Below are 19,992 nucleotides of genomic sequence, written 5' to 3' on the forward strand. Positions count from 1 at the left end.
GACCCTCTGGCTCTCAACTTGCACAGCATACAATCCACATGTCTAGATGCTTCTAGAAAGGCTTTCTAGATGTTTTCTAGCCCCTACAAACCCAAACTTCTCATATGCCTCCACAGCAGCTAGTTCATCTGTCTTTCCTATTTATATAACAATTATTCAGACTCAAAATCTATGAATCATTTTTTACACCCCCTTCTACTTCTCTCCTGGCATGCAGTGAGTCCCAATATGTAGTTAATTCTTCTTTGGGAATAATGTCTGGAATATGTCAGTTTCTTCCTATTATCAGTGTTTTCATTTAGCTTCTTAGCCTCACACCTAGACTACTGCTTCCTAATTGACTTTCCCACCTCCAGGTTCTTCTCACTCTAATTCATCTATGCAGATACTTCCAGATCAGTATTCCCAAATCATCATTCTTGTTTTATATTTTTTTGAGACAGAGTCTCGCTTTGTCACCCAGGGTGGAGTCCAGTGGCGCGATCTCAGCTCACTGCAACCTCCGCCTCCCCGGCTCAAGCAATTTTCCTGCCTCAGCCTCCCAGGTAGCTGGGATTAGAGGCGCCTGCCATCACGCCCGGCTAATTTTTCCTATTTTCAGTAGAGACGGGATTTTATTATGTTGGCCAGGCTAGTCTCAAACTCCTGAACTCAAATGATCCACCTGCCTCGGCCTCCCAAAGCGCTGGGATTACAGGTGTGAGCCACTGTGCCCAGCCCAAATTCATCATTCTGATTATGCCATTAGTTCCTCAATAGTTTTCCAAGACTCAATAAAATCTAAATTCTTCAGCCTGAAATTTAAAGACCTTTATCATCTGTTTTGAGTTACTTTTTACAATTTAATCTTTTACTACTTCCCCACATTCCAGGCAAATTAAGAGTTCCTTTAAAATGTCTCTTAACTTCCTATCAGACCTGTCTCACTTCGCGCAAAGAGGCTCTTTAAAATTCATCTGACTGCCAGGCGCAGTGGCTCACGCCTGTAATCCCAGCACCTTGGGAGGCCAAGGAAGGCTGATCACCTGAGGTCAGGAGTTCGAGACCAGCCATCTGACCAACATGGAGAAACCTCGTCTCTACTAAAAATACAACAAAATTAGTCAGGTGTGGTGGCGCATGCCTGTAATCCCAGCTACTTGGGAGGCTGAGGCAGCAGCATCACTTGAACCCAGGAAGCAGAGGTTGCGGTCACTGCACTCCAGCCTGGGAAATGAGAGCAAAACTCCATCTCAAAAAAAAAAAAAAAAAGTAATAAAATAAAATAAAATTCATCTGACCACAGGCTCATACTGTATTGCTAAGGATGAAAGAACTATTCAATATGTTTTTGGAACAATTCTTCATTGAATAGCCTGTTCCACACCCTGAACTCTGGCTCATTATCCTGAATCCGAACTCTGATCATATTTCAGCTGCCCTGCCAACAGCTTCATGTTAATGGTAAATGTATGCTTCAGAATCATACTCACATATATCAGACTTCCTGAGCTGTGTTCACGAGTAATCCTGGGCTGATTGCTTTGTACTCTCTAGTTACTGCCAGGCCCTTATTTCTTTTCTTTTCTTTTTTTTAAAGGGGAGTCTTGCTCTTTCTCCCAGGCTGGAGTGCAGTAGTCCAATCTTGGCTCACTGCAACCTCCGCCTCCCAGATTCAAGGGATTCTCCTGCCTCAGTCTTCCGAGTAGCTGGGATTACAAGCATGAGCCACCACGCCTGGCTAATTTTTTTTGTATTTTAGTAGAGACGAGGTTTCACCATGTTGGCCAGGCTGGTCTCAAACTCCTGACCTCAAGTGATTTGTCTGCCTTGGCCTCCCAAAGTGCTGGAATTACAGGTGTGAGCCACCACACCCAGCCAACTTATCAGTATTTATATTGTACAGAATTATGTATTCTGTACAAAATTCACTTTTATATTTAATTTTACTATACTAAAAGTAAGTTTTCATTATGGGAGTGGATACACTTAACCAGTGTGGGTAGTAACAGACAAGTTATGTAGAGCTGTGCTCCTCAAAAAAGTCTGAAAATCAAAGTTCAGGTAATTCATCCCAAAGACAAACCATCTGCAAATAAGCATGAGTTGAACTGTACACTAACTGGATCCTGCTTTTCAAACTGTAGATATTTAAGTCAGTCATATCTGTGATAATTATATAAAGAGCAAATGTAATTACTTTCACTCTATTAACTATGTGGCCTAACAATCAACAAGGAGATATGTTTACATCAAACCAGGTGGTTGATAAACACTTCTTTAAATGTTAAACATTATCCTTTATGCAAAAAGCTTGGGGGGGCACCTCCATTATAAAGAATTCCAAGTGGGGATCCAAATGTCCCTATTTTCTCAAATACTTAGTAAGGAGGCTACATACTCACCCATTCTACTGAGATTTATATGCCAAATGTTTCATATGTGTTTGCATTTTCATTTAAACCTTATATGATGCAGATACTATTACAACCACCATTTTACATACAAAGAAACTGAGCTTAACTAACTCGCCCAAGATCATACAAACAGAAGTGCGCCAAGATTGGAATCCAAGAAGTGTGACTTCAAAGCCCCACAAGATGAAGTACTCCAAGCGTGAAGTACTTCCAGCAAATTAGAGGCTCCTACGACATAAAACTATGCCACTGGAGTACTTCAAGGAGAATTTTAATTTATTCAATCATTTGTTTATATCAATATAAAACTTTATTTTATACTATGGGTCATAATCCAATTCTGCTTTAATTTTGCTACTCAAATTGTTCCAGCTTTGGCCACTGGAAACTTTCAGTTGGTTCCTTTGCTCCTTCGACATAACCCCATTAATGTGAAATGTTGTTGTTTTTAGAGCACTTCCTTATTTTTTGGCACAACAAGATACTCAAGGTTCATCTTATATATATTTCCTGCCCCAATCACAGAATCAACCATTTCTCCAAGGAGCACTAGTTTCTTTTATTGGAGAATAATATTAGAAACTAAGATCAGGGGCCAGGTGTGTTGGCTCACACCTGTAATCCCAACACTTTGGGAGGCTGAGGCAGGAGGACTGCTTGAGCCCAGGAGTTCAACACCAGCCTGGGTAACATAGGGAGACCCACCTCTCTATAAAAATAGAAAACTTTGGCCAATCGCAGTGACTCACGCCTGTAATGCCAGCACTTTGGGAAGCTAATCACTTGAGCTCTGGAGTTTGAGACCAGCCTGGGCAACATAGCGAAATCCTGTCTGCATGAAAAATACAAAAATTAGCCACACGTGGTGGCGAGCACCTATAGTCCCAGCTACCTGGGAGGCTGGGGTGCGAGGATGGCTTAAGCCCAAGAGACAGAGGTTGCTGCGGGCTGAGATCATGCCACCACACTCCAGCCTGGGTGACAGGGCCAGACCCTGTCTCAAAAAAAAAAAAAAAAAGAGAAAGAAAAAAATTAGATTAGCTGTGCATAGTGGCATACAGTTAAACTCTGTAAACTCATATAGTGAGCATACAGTAAACTCATATAGTGGCATACCTGTAGTCCCAGCCCCAGCTATTTGGGAGGCTGAGGTGGGAGGATAGCTTGAGTCCGGAAGGTCATGGCTGCAGTGAGCATGCCATTGCACTCCAGCCTGGGTGACAGGGCAAGACCCCTGTCTCAACAAAAAAAAAGAAACCAAGATCTGGGCACTAGGTGCACTCCTAGGTGTTGTTTCTTTCAACTCTCAGCTGACAATGAATGGAAATATATTTGTGTATATTAACTCAAGTATGTACATATATCTATAAATATTTCTACATATAAACATGGAACTATTTTGTACTGGTATCTCCAACCTGAATCCATTACCACAAAGATTATTCTAGCCTCCTGCCTTGCTTATCTGTAAATTCCACTCCAACAGTGAAAAGCCTGCCTCCTGCCATCCATTTACTTAACTGTTCAATTGTAGTTATCTATGTAATCAGTACTGATTCCTTTAAACCAGTATCAGAATTGTTAACCTCTACCCCTTCGGGATGTAACTTTATCAATTAAAGTATAACGCTTATGTACAGTCCCTTTTGTCTTACAGATTCCACTCATTTCCAAAGTTACTTAAATCAGCACCTTCCTCCCGTTTAGCAAGGTTGTTTCACACATTTGTGATAGTTAGTTTCTCCTGTCAAGATTTGCATGCCTGAAAGGCCTTGACCTCTAAAAAAAATTTTTTTAATTTGCATACATTAAAGTTTACTCTTAGGCCCAGAACAGCAGATCACACCCAGAACTTCAGGAGGCCAAGGCAGGCGATCACTTGAGGCCAGGAGTTCAAGACCAGGAGTTCGAGACCAGCCTGGCCAACAAGGTGAAACCCCATCTCTACTAAAAATACAAAAATTAGCCAGGCATCGTGGCACACACCTGTAATCCCGGCTACTTCGGAGGCTGAGGCAGGAAAATTGCTTGAACCCAGGAGATGAAGGTTGCAGTGAGCCATGATGGTGCCACTGCACTCCAGCCCAGGTGACAGAACAAGACTCTGTCGTTAAAAAATAACTAACTAGGCCAGGTGTGGTGGCTCATGCCTATAATCCCAGCACTTTGGGAGGCCAAGGAAGGTGGATCATTTGAGGTCGGAGTTCGAGGCCAGCCTGGCCAACATGGTGAAACCCTGTCTCTACTAAAAATATAAAAATTAGCTGGGTGTCCTGGTGGGCACCTGTAATCCCAGCTACTCAGGAGGCTAAGACAAGAGAATTGCTTGAGCCTGGGAAACAGAGGTGGCAGTGAGCTGAGATCATGCCACTGCACTTCAGCCTAGGCAACAGAGCGAGACTATGTCTCAATAAATAAATAAATAAATAGGCCGGGCATGGTGGCTCACGCCTGTAATGCTAGCACTTTGGGAGGCCAAGGAGGGTGGATCACGAGGTCAGAAGTTTGAGATCAGCCTGACCAACACAGTGAAACCCCATCTCTACTAAAAATACAAAAATTAGCCGGGCATGGTGGTGCATGCCTGTAATCCCAGCTACTAGGGAGACTGAGGCAGGAGAATCGCTTGAACTCGGGAGGCAGAGGTTGTGGTGGGCCGAGATCACACCACTGCACTCCAGCCTTGGCAACAGAGCAATACTATGTCTCAAAAAATAAACTTTACTCTTCGTGCTGTAAAGTTCTATGGGTTTTGACATGTCATGTGTCCACCATTACAGTATCAAAAAGAATACTTTTATCAAGCAGTAACTTTAACTAAATTAAATGATACAACTTTCAGTGGAAACAGCATGGTAAGAAAGAAGATGAAGTCAAGAGCTGTGAGCTGAATCCATTGAAAAGCCACAGATAGGCCGGGCGTGGTGGCTCACACCTGTAATCCCAGCACTTTGGGAGGCCGAGGCAGGTGGATCACAAGGTCAGGAGATCTAGACCATTCTGTCTAACACAGTGAAACCCTGTCTCTACTAAAAAATACAAAAAATTAGCCGGGCGTGGTGGTGGGCACCTGTAGTCCCAGATACTTGGGAGGCTGAGACAGGAGAATGGCGTGAACTCGGGAGGCGGAGCTTGCAGTGAGCCGAGATCTCGCCACTGCATTACCCAGCCTGGGGGACACAGCGAGACTCCGTCTCAAAAAAAAAAAAAAAAAAAGAAAAAAAAGAAAAGCCACAAATAGACTAGGACAGGCAGTTACCCACTCTGGGTCTCACTAGTTCCACTGTAAAATGGGGGTTCAATTCGACTAATCATATATAGCATTTATTAAACATTATGTATCAGGAATGGTACTAAGTACGTCACATGGATTGCCTCATTTATATCTAACAACACTATAAAGTAGACACTGATAGAGCAGGACGTCCATCCTCAGAACCAGAACCTTTGTACAAAACAGATAATTAAATAAGGGTGATGTTGAAAAACAAGAATATGTGTGCTCAGAAGCACGCCCAGTGCCACACCATGGAAAAGGGAGGCCAGCAAAAGACTGGGCCAAATCTCCACGGTCTCTTTGGAAAGAAGACGGGTCAGGCTGTTGGATTCACTTACACAGATGCCAATAAGAAAAAAAGCCTTGCCTGGGGAGAGGATACACTAATACAGTATTTGGAGAATCCCAAGAAGTCTATTCCTGGAACAAAAATGATCTTTGCCAGCATTAATAAGGTAGAAAGGGCAGATTTGATAGCTTACCTCAAAAAAGCTACTAATGGCTAGGCACAGTGGCTCATGCCTGTAATCCCAGCACTTTGGGAGGCTGAGGCAGGCGGATCACTTGAGGTCAAGAGCTCGAGACCAGCCTGGCCAACATGGTGAAACCCCACCTCTACTAAAAATACAAAAATTAGCCAGGCATGGTGGCGGGCACCTGTAATTCCAGCTACTGGGGAGGCTGAGGCAGAACTGCCTGAACCCGGGAGGCGGAGGTTGCACTGAGCTGAGATTGCCCCACTGCACTACAGCCTGGGTGACAGAGTAAGGCACTTCAAAAAAAGTACTAATGAGTAATTGGCCACTGCCGTATTTATTACAAAATAGAAATGTCTGGCCAGGCACAGTGGCTCATGGCTGTAACCTCAGCACTTTGGGAGGCTGGGAGGCTGAGGCGGGTGGATCACCTGAGGTCAGGAGTTCGAGATCAGCCTGGCTAACATGGTGAAACCCTGTCTTACTAAAAATACAAAAATTATGCCAGGTGCGGTGGCTCACACCTGTAATCCCAGCACTTTGGGAGGCCGAGGCAGATGGATCACCTGAGGTCAGGAGTTTGAGACCAGCCTGGTCAACATGGTGAAACCCCATCTCTACTAAAAATATGAAAATTAGCCAGGCATGGTGGCACACACCTGTAGTCCTAGCTACTCAGGAGGCTGAGGCAGGAGAATCACTTGAACCTGGGAGATGGAGGTTGCAGTGAACCGAGATAGTACCACTGCACTCCAGCCTGGACGACAGAGCAAGACTCCACCTCAAAAAAAAAAAAAACTGTCCAGGCGTGGTGGTGGGTGGCTGTAATCCCAGCTGCTGGGGAGGCTGAGGCAGGAGAATTGCTTGAGCCCGGGAGGCAGAGGTTGCAGTGAGCTGAGATCGTGCTACTGCACACCAACCTGGGCAACAAGCAAAACTCCGTCTCAAAAAAAAAAAAAAAAAGAAAACTGGCTGTGGTTAAATGAATATATTTGGCTTTCTGGATTTTATTTTTATTTTGAGATGGAGGTCCCCTCTGTCGCCAGGCTGGAGTGCAGTGGCATGATCTCGGCTCACTGCAACCTCCACCTCCAGGGTTCAAGCGATTCTACTGCCTCAGCCTCCCAAGTAGCTGGGACTACAGGCGCGTGCCAGCACACTCACCCAATTTTTGTGTTTTTAGTAGAGACGGGGTTTCACCATGTTGGTCAGGATGGTCTCAATCTCTTGACGTCATGATCCACCCGCCTCAGCCTCCCAAAGTGCTGGGATTACAGATTTAAGAAGCCACAGCACCCGGCCTCTTTTATTTTTTAGACAGGGTCTCGCTTGTCACCCAGGCTGGAGTGCAGTGGCAGGATCACAGCGCACTATAGCCTTGACCTGCTGAGCTCAGGTGATCCTCCCATTTCGGCCTCCAGAGTAGCTGGGACTACAGGCATGCACCACCACGCCCGGCTAATTTTTTGTAGAGATGGGGTTTTGGCATATTGCCCAGGCTGGTCTCAAACTCCTAGACTCAAGTGATTTGCCTGCCTTGGTCTCCCAAAGTGCTGAGATTACAGGTGTGAGCTACCATGAAGGTCTTGGTTTTTTTTTTAACAGTAATTCCAATTAAGTAAATGATATCACTGTTTTCCCCTTCTAAAAACATGATTGAACTTCATTAGTAATGTTCAACTTTTCATCAAGATGGTGAATGCCATCTTAAAATCTACTGGAGATTGATTTTATATTTAGATTTATATAACTGGTTATGTGAGCATATTTAAATACTAGCAAAATTCCTTCATTGTCTCAGAACCAAGCACAATTCACCTGTGTTTTGTGTTTATTTGCCTCTTAAAGGCAAGGGCTGAAGATAAGGCAGCAATGTCTACATTTTTGGCCTTAACTATGCCAAGCTAATTAGAATTCCTTGTAACTAAAATGGTTCCTTTTACTTACTGAAAAGCACTTTAGGGTGTGGTTTATGTGTAATATCAAATAAAGAATAGTTAACGCTTAAAAAATAAAATAGGCCAGCCGTGGTGGTTCACGCCTATAATCCTAGCACTTTGGGAGGTAGAGGCAGGCAAATCACCTGAGGTCAGGAGTTCCAGATCAGCCTGGTCAACATGGTGAAACCCCATCTCTACTAAAGATACAAAAATTAGCTGGGTGTGGTGGCACATGCCTATAGTCCTGGTTACTCAGGAGGCTGAGGCAGGAGAATTGCTTGAACCCGGGAGGCAGAGGTTGCAGTGAGCCAAGATGGCGCCACTGCACTCCAGCCTGGCGAGAGAGCGAGACTCCGTCTCAAAAAAAAGAATTTTTTTTTTTAATGGTCTGGTCTGTTCTTAAGCCTTAACCATCTTATTCACTGAGAAGTTTCAAAAACAGGCCACACACAGTGGCTCACACCTGTAATCCCAGCACTTTGGGAGGCTAAGGTGGGCGGATCACGAGGTCAGGAGTTTGAAACCAGCCTAGCTAACATGGTGAAATCCTGTCTCTACCAAAAATACAAAAATTAGCCGGGCGTGGTGGCGCACGACTGTAATCCTAGCTACTCGGGAGGCTGAGGCAGGAGAATCACTTGAACCCGGGAGGCGGAGGTTGCAGTGAGCTGAGATCGCGCCACTGTACTCCAGCCTGGGCTACAAGAGCAAAACTCTGTCTCAAGAAAAAAAAAAAAAAAAAGTTTTTGCGGGGAGGAGGGAAAAAAAAACCTCTTGCCCAACAGAATAGGTGTCTTCAGACTACAAAGCCGTCCAAGATACATTAAAAAATGTTAAGAACCTTGCTCTGGAGGGAATAGCTCTGTTGCCCAGGCTGGAGTGCAGTGGCACAATCAGGGTTCACTGTAGCCTCAACCTCCCAGGCTCAACCAAACCTCCCATCTCAGCTTTCCAAGTAGCTGAACTATAGGCACACGCCACCCTAGTCCAAAAATTTTATTTTCTGTAGAGATGAGGTCTCCCTATATTGACCAGGCTGGTCTCAAGCTCCTCAAGCTCATGTGATCCTCCCTCCTCTGCCTCCCAAAGTGCTGGGATTACAGGTGGAAACCACTACGCCTGGCCGAAAATACTCTTCAAAATATTTTTGGGGAAGGCAGAAGGACTATAACAAAAATAGAATAGTGGTTCTGTCATTTACTGGCTATGTGATTTAACTTGGTTTCAATTTTCTCATCTGTAAAATGAGAATTACTACCAAGAAGTTTCATGAAAATTAAAATAATATATAAACTATCTACCATACTGACTGACTCACAAGAGTTGTCTGATATTAGTGCCTATGCCCTTCTCATTCTCTATATGCTATAGCCTATCATATCAAGATTTTGATACTTTAGATCCAACTTTAAAACTTTTCAACTGTTAGCTGGACACAGTGGCTCACGCCTGTAATCCCAGCACTTTGGGATGCCAAGGCAGGCAGATCACAAGGTCAAGAGATCAAGACCATCCTGGCCAAACATGGTGAAACCCCATCTCTACTAAAAATACAAAAATTAGCCAGGCGTGTTGGCATGCGCCTGTAGTCCCAGCTACTTGGGAGAATGAAGCAGGAGAATTTCTTGAACCCAGGAGGCAGAGGGTGCAGTGAGCCTAGATCGTGCCACTGCATTCCAGCCTGGCGACAGGGCAAGACTCCATCTCAAAAAAAAAAAAAAAAAAAAACTTTTCAACTGTTTTCCTACAAAAACTTAGTCTCCTATTAACCCCAACCCACTTTGTCCACTCTAAAATCCACTGCATCCTAGCGTTTATATTTCATGTGTATTTTGTTGTTGTTGTTGTTGAGCCAGCTCGGGCTGTGTTGCCCAGGCTGGAGTGCAGTGGCTCGATCTCGGCTCACTGCAATCTCTGCCTCCTGGGCTCAAGCCATCCTCTCACCTCAGCATCCCAAGTAGCTGGGACTACAGGTGCACATCACCATGCTTAGCTAATTTTTGTATTTTCTGTAGAGACAGGGTTTTGCCATGTTGCCCATGCTGATTTCAAACTCCTGAGCTCAAACGATCCGCCTGCCTCAGCCTCCCAAAGTGCTGGGATTACAGGTGTGAGCCACCAAGCCTAACCTATTTAATGTGAATTTGTATGTTGGCATATAAAATCCCCTAGCCAGTTTTGTTTTGTTTTTTTGAGACAGAGTTTTGCTCTCATTGCACTCCACTGGAGTGCAGTGGCTCAATCTCGGCTCACTGCAACCTCCGCCTCCCGGGTTCAAGAGATTCTCCTGCCTCAGCCTCCTGAGTAGCTGGGATTACAGGTGCGCGCCACCATGCCCAGCTAATTTTTTGTATTTTTGGTAGAGTCAGAGTTTCACCATGTTGGCCAGGCTGGTTTCGAACTCCTGACCTCAGGTGATCCACCTGCCTCAGTCTCCCAAAGTGCAGGGATTACAGGCATGAGCCACCGCACCCGGCCAACAAACTTTCATTAAGTGAACCTCTAACACCACAGCTTATAATTAGTTTTGTTTTGTTTTTAGAGACAGGGTCTCGCTCTCCACCCAGGCTTGAGTGCGCTGGCACAATCATAGCTCACTAGGGACTCAAGTGATCCTCTTGCCTCCTGAGTAACTGGGACTACAGGCTTGAGACACCATGCCCAGCAGAATAGCTCTCGATTTGTTGCTTTGGCTTAATCACATTTCCACCTTGATGTACTCAAAATGTTTTTATTAGTCATAAACTTTTCTAATCACATTTGTGCTCACTACAATTATTTCCTATCACAATTTACAGACTTTCAAAAATTGATTTGGTTTCTACTGAAATAAAACGTAGAGGAAAAGAACACAGTAAGCTAAAATGATGGAATTCAATCCCTTAAAAACAAAATTCAGCCGGGCACGGTGGCTCACGCCTGTAATCTCAGCACTTTGGGAGGCCAAGGTGGGTGGATCACGAGGTCAGGGGCTCGAGACCAGCCTGACCAACATGGTGAAACCCCGTCTCTACTAAAAATACAAAAATTAGCTGGGCGTGGTGGCGGGCGCCTGTAATACCAGCTACTCAGGAGGCTGAGGCAGGAGAATTGCTTGAACCCGGGAGGCGGAGGCTGCAGTTAGCCAAGATCACGCCACTATACTCCAGCCTGGGCGACAGAGCCAGACTCTGTCTCAAAAAACAAAACAAAAAAAAACACATTCATTTTAAAGTCTAGAAGGTATGCAACTTTTACCACACATAATGATCTCAAATTGTTTTATAGGAGGAGGAGCTTGGAAATTTCAAACATAAAATGCAACTAGAACAGAATATTATTTGGCATTAAAAGCAAATGAGGCCATGTGCGGTGGCTCATGCCTATAATCCCAGCACTGTGGGAGGCCAAGGCAGGCGGATCACTTGAGGTCAGGAGTTCGAGACCGGCCTAGCCAACATGGTGAAACCCCGTTTCTACTAAAAATACAAAAATTAGCCGGGTGTGGTGGCAGCCGCCTGTAATCCCAGCTACTCGGGAGGCTGAGGCACGAGAAGTGCTTGAACCTGGGAGGCGGAGGTCGCAGTGAGTCGGGACCCCGCCACTGCACTCCAGCCTGGACGACAGAGCGAGACTCAGTCTCAAAAAAAAAAAAAAAAAAAAAGGAATTAAGTACTGATACGTGCTACAACACGGATGAACCTTGAAAACACCATGTTAAGTGAAACAAACTAGGCAAAGAAAGATACATATGTTTCTTTTTTTAGGTAAATTTAGGCAAAAAATATATTAATAGTTACCTGAGGCTGGAGGGAGGGGGAATGGGGAGTGACTGCTAAATGGCTTCTAGAGATTCTCTTTTAGGGTGATGAATTAAATAGTGGTTGATGGCTACAGAATTTAATAAATATAGTTTTAGAAAATTACTTAATTATACGCTTTAAAAAGCGGAATTTTTTGGTATTTGAATCATATTTCAATAAAGCTACTATTTAATTTAAGTTGCCACTGAAAAGCCACAATAATTTTGTTGTGGAGGAAATAATGAAAGTCACTGACTGGAAAAGTAACCTGTGACGTTAGCCAGGTCAACCTCCAAATTCCTTCCCCCATTTCTAACAAGTACATCAAACTAGAGACAGTGTGTGAATCAAAGAATTCCAGGCACAGTTGGCTGTTAACTAGAATAGTAAGTGGCTTCCTAGGCTGTCATTCCTAAACTGTAGGGGGCTTCTAGCCTCGGAGATTACGGAAGTAGTACTTTTCATTAGCGAGCTCAAGAAGGAATGTCAAAATAGGATGACACTTTCCTAGTCGCTATGTAAAAACCTAAAAAACCAGAAGAGGTGTCATCTAGACACTCCCAAGTCTATGCAGGTGTCAGCCTGCCCCCACCCAACACCAGCCAGCAGCGTGCACCATTCAACCGTATCTCAACTTGCCCCTTACAAAATGACACACTAACAAGCCCTTAGATCTCATTTGTTTAAAATGACAGATATACAACCTTCACGGGGTTCCCACTCAAGGCCTTCCAGCCTCCGCCCTGCCCCTGCCCACCCCCAAACCTACACACGTGTTAGCCCGACACCGCCCCACCGGGTCCCACGTGCACCTGATCTAACACACTCCCCACGTGTGGGCGCCCCACGGGCTTCCTCAGGTGGCTGAGGTCACCGCATGACCCCGGGTCTCCAGAGATATGAAACGGGAAGGACAAGGCCCTAGTCCCTGAGGTCCCAACCCTGCGGGGAGTGTCCACACCCATCCTCCATACTAACCCCAACAAATCCAAGGGCCGGGGGCGACGGCCCCTTTAAGACGCGGCCCAGTTGTCGCCCGCAGAGAGGGGCGCAACAAGACCTACACAACCCCCACTCCGTTCGCCCGCCCACGTCTAGTTGCCTCACCTCGGGCCGCCTGGCCCCGCCGCCGCGACGGCGGCGGAGGGGGGGCGGGGTGCGGGCGGGGTCCGGAGGGGGGGGTCGCCCCGCCGACGGTGGAGCCGCGGTTCGCTCTCTGAGGCCGTGGGACGGTGACTGCGTTGGGCGTGGACGCTCCTAGCTCGCTCCCTCCGCGGCTCCTGGGACCCCAAGATGGCGGCGGCGCTGAGGCGGCTGCGGGCGCTGGGCCGGCGGCGGCGGCGGCCACTTTCACTCACTGAGAGGAGCGGAGCAGGGACACGGGGAGCCATGGCGGGGGGGAGGAGAGGCGCCATAGCCAGGCCAGAACAATCGAGCCGCTACACGGGTGGCTTACCCCCACCCCGCCCACACTCACTGCTCATCCCCTGCCCGTGGCCACCCGTAGTGCCGCTGCCGTCGGCCTCGCGCAGCTCGCACCCCGCCGCTGCCACCTGACGCCCCGTGCGAACCGGGGTTCGAGGGGAGACCCTGATCCATGCCATCTGAGTACAGATTGGTCGGGACTGGGACTGGCGAAGATTGCCGAAAGGCGGCGGGGAGGAGGAGGAGGATGTCATCGCTACAGTGAGCAAGCAGATCTCGCAGGAGAAAATGTCGCGAGAGCTTTCCAGGCCCGCAACCGCCGATGCAAGGTTACTTTTCCCGGAAGTAACGTCAATCGAAACCGCCCGGGATCCTGGGATATTTGTTCCCGCAGGCTAGAAGTGGGAAGGTGCAGCCAAGTTGATAAGATCTCTTTAGGGGAAGGAGAGGCTCGCAGCTGGTATTTTGTTACTAGTTTCTGACCCCTTTGGATGGGGTTGTAGATTGTCGGGGAAGTGCCTGGTGTGTAGTTCGACTACTATACAGTTATTAGTTTGGGGCTCCCATTTAGACTCTGGGAGCAAGAACGCTATAGGTTAGGTAGGACAGCATAGTTAGATAAGATGTCTATGTGAAGGTTGTGGGATACAAGGACTTGGGAACACGCAGACCTGTTATCGGAAATGCCAGCCTGTTCTCACATCCACACAGTGTGCCTCTGAAAAGCGAATAATTGCTTTTACCTGTGCCAATTCTACAATTTGAGTCCACCGCCACCCACATTTACTAAACTTGGGGTCTCGCTATGTTGCCCAGTCTACTGGGCTGGTTCCCAGTCTCCTGGCCTGAAGTGATCCTCCTGCCTGGAAGGATCACCTCAGGCCAAACGTCTCAGAGCAGTCCATCAGACTGGTCAACATAGCGAGACCCCGTCTCTACAAAAAAGACAACATAATAAATGTAATCGACCCAACTACCAGGATGTGTGGTGAGAATTGCCTAGGGTAAGGCCTAGGTGTAGATAAGAATTAGAACTTACTGAAAGTTAAATATGCTGTTAATTCAGTTCCTTTGGGTCTCATTCTTTAATCCATTTTAACCTGGCCCTTAGCATTTAACTAAAAAGTACTTTATTAAGGTCATCAAGTAGCCTTCTTGTGCTGAGTTAACTGACCTTTAAAAAGTTAAATTTGTGGCAGCGTGCAGTGCCACACGCCTGTAATCCCAGCACTTTGGGAGGTCAGGTGGGCGAATCACCTGAGGTCAGGAGTTTGAGACCAGCCTGACCAATATGGTGAAACCCCATCTCTACTAAAAATACAAAAATTAGCCGGGCGTGGTGGCGGGTGCCTGTAGTCCAGCTACTTGGGAGCCTGAGGCAGGAGAATCGCTTGAACCTGGGAGGCGGAGGTTACAGTGAGCCGAGATCGCACCATTGCACTCCAGCCTGGGCAGCAAGAGCGAAATTCCGTATCAAAAAGAAAAAAAAAAATCCATCTCAAAAAGAAAAAGTTACATTTCCAAGCCAGGCGCGGTAGCTCACGCGTGTAATCCCGGCACTTTGGGAGGCTGAGGCGGATGGATCACTTGAGGTCGGGAGTTTGAGACCAGCCTGGCCAACATGGTGAAACCTCGTCTCTACTGAAGAAAAAAAAAAAAGATTAGCCGGGCGTGGTGGCGGGCACCTGTAATCCCAGCTACTCGGGAGTCTGAGGCAGGAGAATCTCTTGAACCTGGGAGGCAGGGGTTGCAGTGAGCCGAGACTGAGCCACTGTACACCCTGGGACAGAGCGAGACTCTGCCTCAAGAAAAAAAAACAAGAGTTAAATTTGCTTGAATGCATGGCCAGGCACGGTGGCTCACGCCTGTAATCCCAGTACTTTGGGAGGCCTAGGCAGGCAGATCACGAGGTCAGGAGTTTGAGACCAGCCTGACCAACCTTGAAACCCTGTCTCTACTAAAAATACAAAAATTAGCTGGGCATGATGGCGCGCGCCTGTAATCCCCCCAGCTACTCAGGAGGCTGAGGCAGGGGAATCGCTTGAACCCCGGAGGCGGAGGTTGCAGTGAGCGGAGATCTAGCCATTGCACTCCAGCCTGGGCAACAGAGTAAGACTGTCTTTAAAAAAAAAATGCTTAAAGGCAAAAGTATGATATATAATTGGCCCTTATATCTGCGGGTTCAATATCCATGGATTCAACCAACAGCAAATCAAAAATACTCAAAAAATAGGCTGGGCTCAGTGGCATACACCTGTAATCCCCAGCACTTTGAGAGGCTGAGCCAAAGTGTCACTTGAAGCCAGGAGTTACAGATTGGCTTGGGCAACAAAAGAAGACCCCATTTCTACCAAATGTTCAAAAAATAAATAACTCATTTCAAAATACACTATAATTATTTGCATAACATTTGCATTGTATTGGGTATTATAAGTAATCTAGAGATGATTTAAAGTATATGGGAGGATGTGTAGGTGATATGCAAATGCTACACCATTTTGTCACACACGCCTGTAATCCCAGCACTTTGGGAGGCCGAGGCTGGCAGATCACGAGGTCAGGAGATCGAGACCATCCTGTCTATCGCGGTGAAACCCCGTCTCTACTAAAAAAAAATACAAAAAAATTAGCCGGGCATGGTGGCAGGCGCCTGTAGTCCCAGCTACTCAGGAGGCTGAGGCAGGAGAATGGCGTGAACCTGGGAGGCAGAGCTTGCAGTGAGCCGAGATCACGCCACTGAACTCCAGCCTGGGCGACAGAGCGAGACTCCATCTCAAACAAAATTTTTTTAAAAAGTTTTAACCAGGAACTAATGTGATTGATTTCTTACATGAGGAGAATGAAAGAAGGGAAGGAATGGGAATTATGTAGCAGGATTGAGGCAGAAATGGCAAAGTTTCCAGCATGGGTGACAACTGCAAACTCTGTTTCAAAAAAAAAAAAAACAGAAACCACAGAAGGCAACCTGAAAGAACTCCTAATGGCCAAGGCAACAAAGTAAATCATAATAGCATTGGATCATGAACCACAGATGACCCATATATATTAATTTTAATATTCATGCCGATATAAGTAAATATCTGATACAAATACTAATATAAATAAATGAGAAGAGAAGAAAGAAGAAAAGAATGCTTTCTTAGAGTAGGATTTTAGTAAATGTGGAAGGAATGAGGGATAACAAAACTCACCATTAGACAAACACTTCAGCAATCACTGCTGCAGACAAGATCCACTAAGGAATGCTAAATTAGTGGTTAAAAATTTGCTGTGAAACAGAATTTGCACAGATTCAAAGTGTCTCACCCAAGATACATTTTAGCACAAAGGGAAAGACAGTAACTTTATAGTGGTGAAACTCAGCAGAAACCACCTTAACCAACCAATTAAGGTAAACAAGTAATAAGACATGTTTACGTCCCGAACCCCTTGATATTTTGCATTGAGAAAGACCCAACATAATTTCTGTGGTATTCTTACCAAAATTCATAACCACATTCCATTCATGAGAAAACACCACACTATTTCAAATTCAGAGACTTACCACAAAATAATTGATCAATACTCTTCAAAACCATCAAGGTCATGAAAGACAAGGAAAGACCCAAGGACCCTTACAGACCTACAGACCAAGGAGAAATAACAAGTAAATGCAATGTGGAGTCCTAGGAGGGAACCTGGAACAGAAACTGGACATCAGTGGAAAAACTTACGACACTTGTATAAGTTTTTTAATGTAGTTCGTAGTATTGTATCAATGCTGACTTCCTCATCTTAGAAATTGTACTATTGGCCAGGCGCAGTGGCTCACACCTGTAATCCTAGCAGTTTGGGAGGCCGAGGTGGGCAGATCACCTGAGGTTGGGAGTTCAAGACCAGCCTGACCAACATGGAGAAACCCTGTCTCTACTAAAAATACAAAATTAGCTGGGCATGGTTGCGCATGCCTGTAATCCCAGCTACTCGAGAGGCTGAGGCAGGAGAATCGCTTGAACCCAGGAGGCAGAGGTTGCAGTGAGCTGAGATCGTGCCACTGCGTTCCAGCCTGGGCATAAAGAGTGAAACTCCATGTCAAAAAAAAAAAGAAAAGAAAGAAAGAAATTGTACTGTTGTGGCCAGGCACGGTGGCTCATGCTTATAATCCTAGCACTTTGGGTGGCCATGGTCGGTGGATCACCTGAGATCAGGAGTTCAAGACCAGCCTGGCCAACATGATGAAATCCCATCTCTACTAAAAATACAAAAAATGAGCCAGGCGTGGTGGCACATGCCTGTAATCCCACATACTCGGGAGGCTGAGGCAGGAGAATCACTTGAACCCAGGAGGTGGAGGTTGCAGTGAGCTGAGATCGCACCAGTGCACACCAACCTGGGTGGCAGAGCAAGACTCTGTCTCAAAAAAAAAAAAAAAAAAAAGAAAGAAAGAAAAAGCTTAAACTATTAAACTGAGAATTTCAATCATTTTTCAAGCATACAGTGAATATTAACAACGAGGGTCTCAAAAAAAAAAAAAAAAAAAAAGAAAAGAGCCAGGGCCAGGCGCGGTGGCTCACACCTGTCAGTGATTCCAGCACTTTGGGAGGCCGAGGTGGGTGGATCACCTGAGGTCAGGAGTTCAAGACCAGCCTAGCCAAGATGGTGAAACCCCGTCTCTACTAAAAATACAAAAATTAGCTGGGCGCGATGGCTGGCACCTGTAATCCCAGCTGCTCGGGAGGCTGAAGCAGGAGAATCCCTTGAACCCAGGAGGCGGAGGTTGTAATGAGCTGAGACCACGCCATTGCGCTCCAGCCTGGGTAACAGAAGGAGACTCCATTTCAAAAAAAAAAAAAAAAGTTTCTCAGATGTAGCAGAGATGGCAACAATATGAATAATAATAACCATAAGGCTGTGCCCACCAACCACCAATTCCACTGAGGAAATAGTTACCACCACCCTCATTGTTATCTGAGATTCCAGGGAAAACAGGCAGGTAAAGAACAAGTGCATTCAGCTGGGGATAAACGGGATGCACATGCATTTTAAGCATTAAAGCAAGGGACAGAAACTGGTCTCTGTCCATGACCAGCCTTCAGGTGTGTGATTTTGTTTTGAGTTTTTTTTTCTTGAAAACTAGGACAATCTAGCAACACTTATGCAACAGCGAAATGGAAGAGAACCACAGCTTCACCCTTTAGGCACAGTATACCTGCCCACTTCTTTCCTGCTCACCTGAGTCCCTGTCACTACCAGTTACTTAAACCCAATCCACTGATACTGTTTCAAACTTCTGCAGAATTTCAGTTTGCAGTTACTACAATAAAAGGTTCATTTTGGGCCGGGCACAGTGGCTCACGCCTGTAATCCCAGCCCTTTTGGAGGCCAAGGCGGGCGGATCACCTGAGGTCGGGAGTTCAAGACCAGCCTGACCAACATGGAGAAACCCCATCTCTACTAAAAATACAAAATTAGTCGAGCATGGTGGCGCATGCCTAATCCCAATTACTCGGGAGGGTGAGGCAGAAGAATTGCTTGAACCAAGAGGCGGAGATTGTGGTGAGCCAAGATCGTGCCATTGCAATCCAGCCTAGGCAATAGGGTGAGACTCTGTCTCAAAAAAAAAAAAAAAGAATTGGTTTAGGCCGGGTGCAGTGGCTCACACCTATAATCCCAGCAATTTGGCAGGGTAATGTGGGCAAATGGCTTCTGTTCAGAAGTTTGAGAGCAGTAAGGGCAACATGGCAAAACCTCACCTCTACAAAAAAAACAAAAATTAGCCAGGAGTGTAACACATACCTGTAGTTCCAACTATTCAAGAAGCTGAGGTAGGAGCATTACTTGAGCCCAGGAGACGGAGGCTCCAATGAGCTGAGATTGCACCACTGCTCTCCAGCCTGGGCAACAGAGCAAGACCCTCCTCAAAAAATAAAAATAAAAAAAAAAGAAAGAAAGAAAGCGGCAGGCACAATGGCTCATGCCTGTAATCCCACCACTTTGGGAGGCTGAGGCAGGCAGATCACCTGAGGTCCAGAGTTCGAGACCAGCCTGGCCAACATGGCGAAAACTGGTCTGTACTAAAAATACAAAAATTAGCTGGGCGTGGTGGTGCACACCTGTAGTCCCAGCTACTCGGACATCTGAGGCAGGAGAATCACTTGAACGTGGGCAGCAGAGGTTGCAGTGAGTCGAGATTGTACCACTGCATTCCAGCCTGGGTAAGAGCGAGACTCCATCTCAAAAAAAAAAAAAAAAAAAAAAAAAGGAAGGAGGGAGGGAGGGGCAGGGAAGGGAAGGAAAAAAGAAAGTTTTATTCAAATCTTTTGCCCATTTTTACAATGGATTTTTCTTTTTAAGTTGTAATTGTTCTCTACATGTTCAAGATACAAGTTCTTTTTCAGATCTCTGATTGCTAAATATTTTCTCTCATCTATAGGTTTTTTTTTTTTACTTTCTTGATGGGGTCCTCTGAAGTAGAAAAGGTAAATTTTTTTGTCATTTTTAAGATGGATTTTCGTCCTTGGCACCCAGGCTGGAGTGTAATGGCGCAATCTTGGCTCAGTGCAACCTCCGCCTCCTGGGTTCAAGCAATTCTCCTGTCTCGGCCTCCCAAGTAGCTGCTGGGATTACAGGCATGAGCCACAGTGCCTGGCCAGAAAAGTTAATTTTGATGTTTACTTTGTCTACTTTAGCTTTGATCACTGATGCTTTTGATGTCAT

General features: G+C 45.9%; 1 protein-coding gene across 4 annotated transcripts in view; it reads right to left on the minus strand.

The window, feature by feature from the left end:
- INO80 (INO80 complex ATPase subunit) overlaps positions 1-13,286 on the minus strand; it is a 137,070-nt gene extending 123,784 nt beyond the window's left edge. For 2 of the 4 annotated variants that reach the window (XM_016927958.4, XM_054667384.2), the window contains exon 1: positions 12,979-13,230. The gene's annotated coding sequence lies outside the window, so the exon portion shown is untranslated. Of the gene's footprint in view, positions 1-12,978 lie in introns of all 4 variants that reach the window. The other 2 variants (XM_510320.6, XM_016927956.4) reach the window with 2 other exon arrangements.
- Positions 13,287-19,992: the final 6,706 nt, after the last annotated feature.

The sequence above is a fragment of the Pan troglodytes genome, chromosome 16, assembly GCF_028858775.2.
Source record: "Pan troglodytes isolate AG18354 chromosome 16, NHGRI_mPanTro3-v2.0_pri, whole genome shotgun sequence".
Taxonomy (NCBI): domain Eukaryota; kingdom Metazoa; phylum Chordata; class Mammalia; order Primates; family Hominidae; genus Pan; species Pan troglodytes.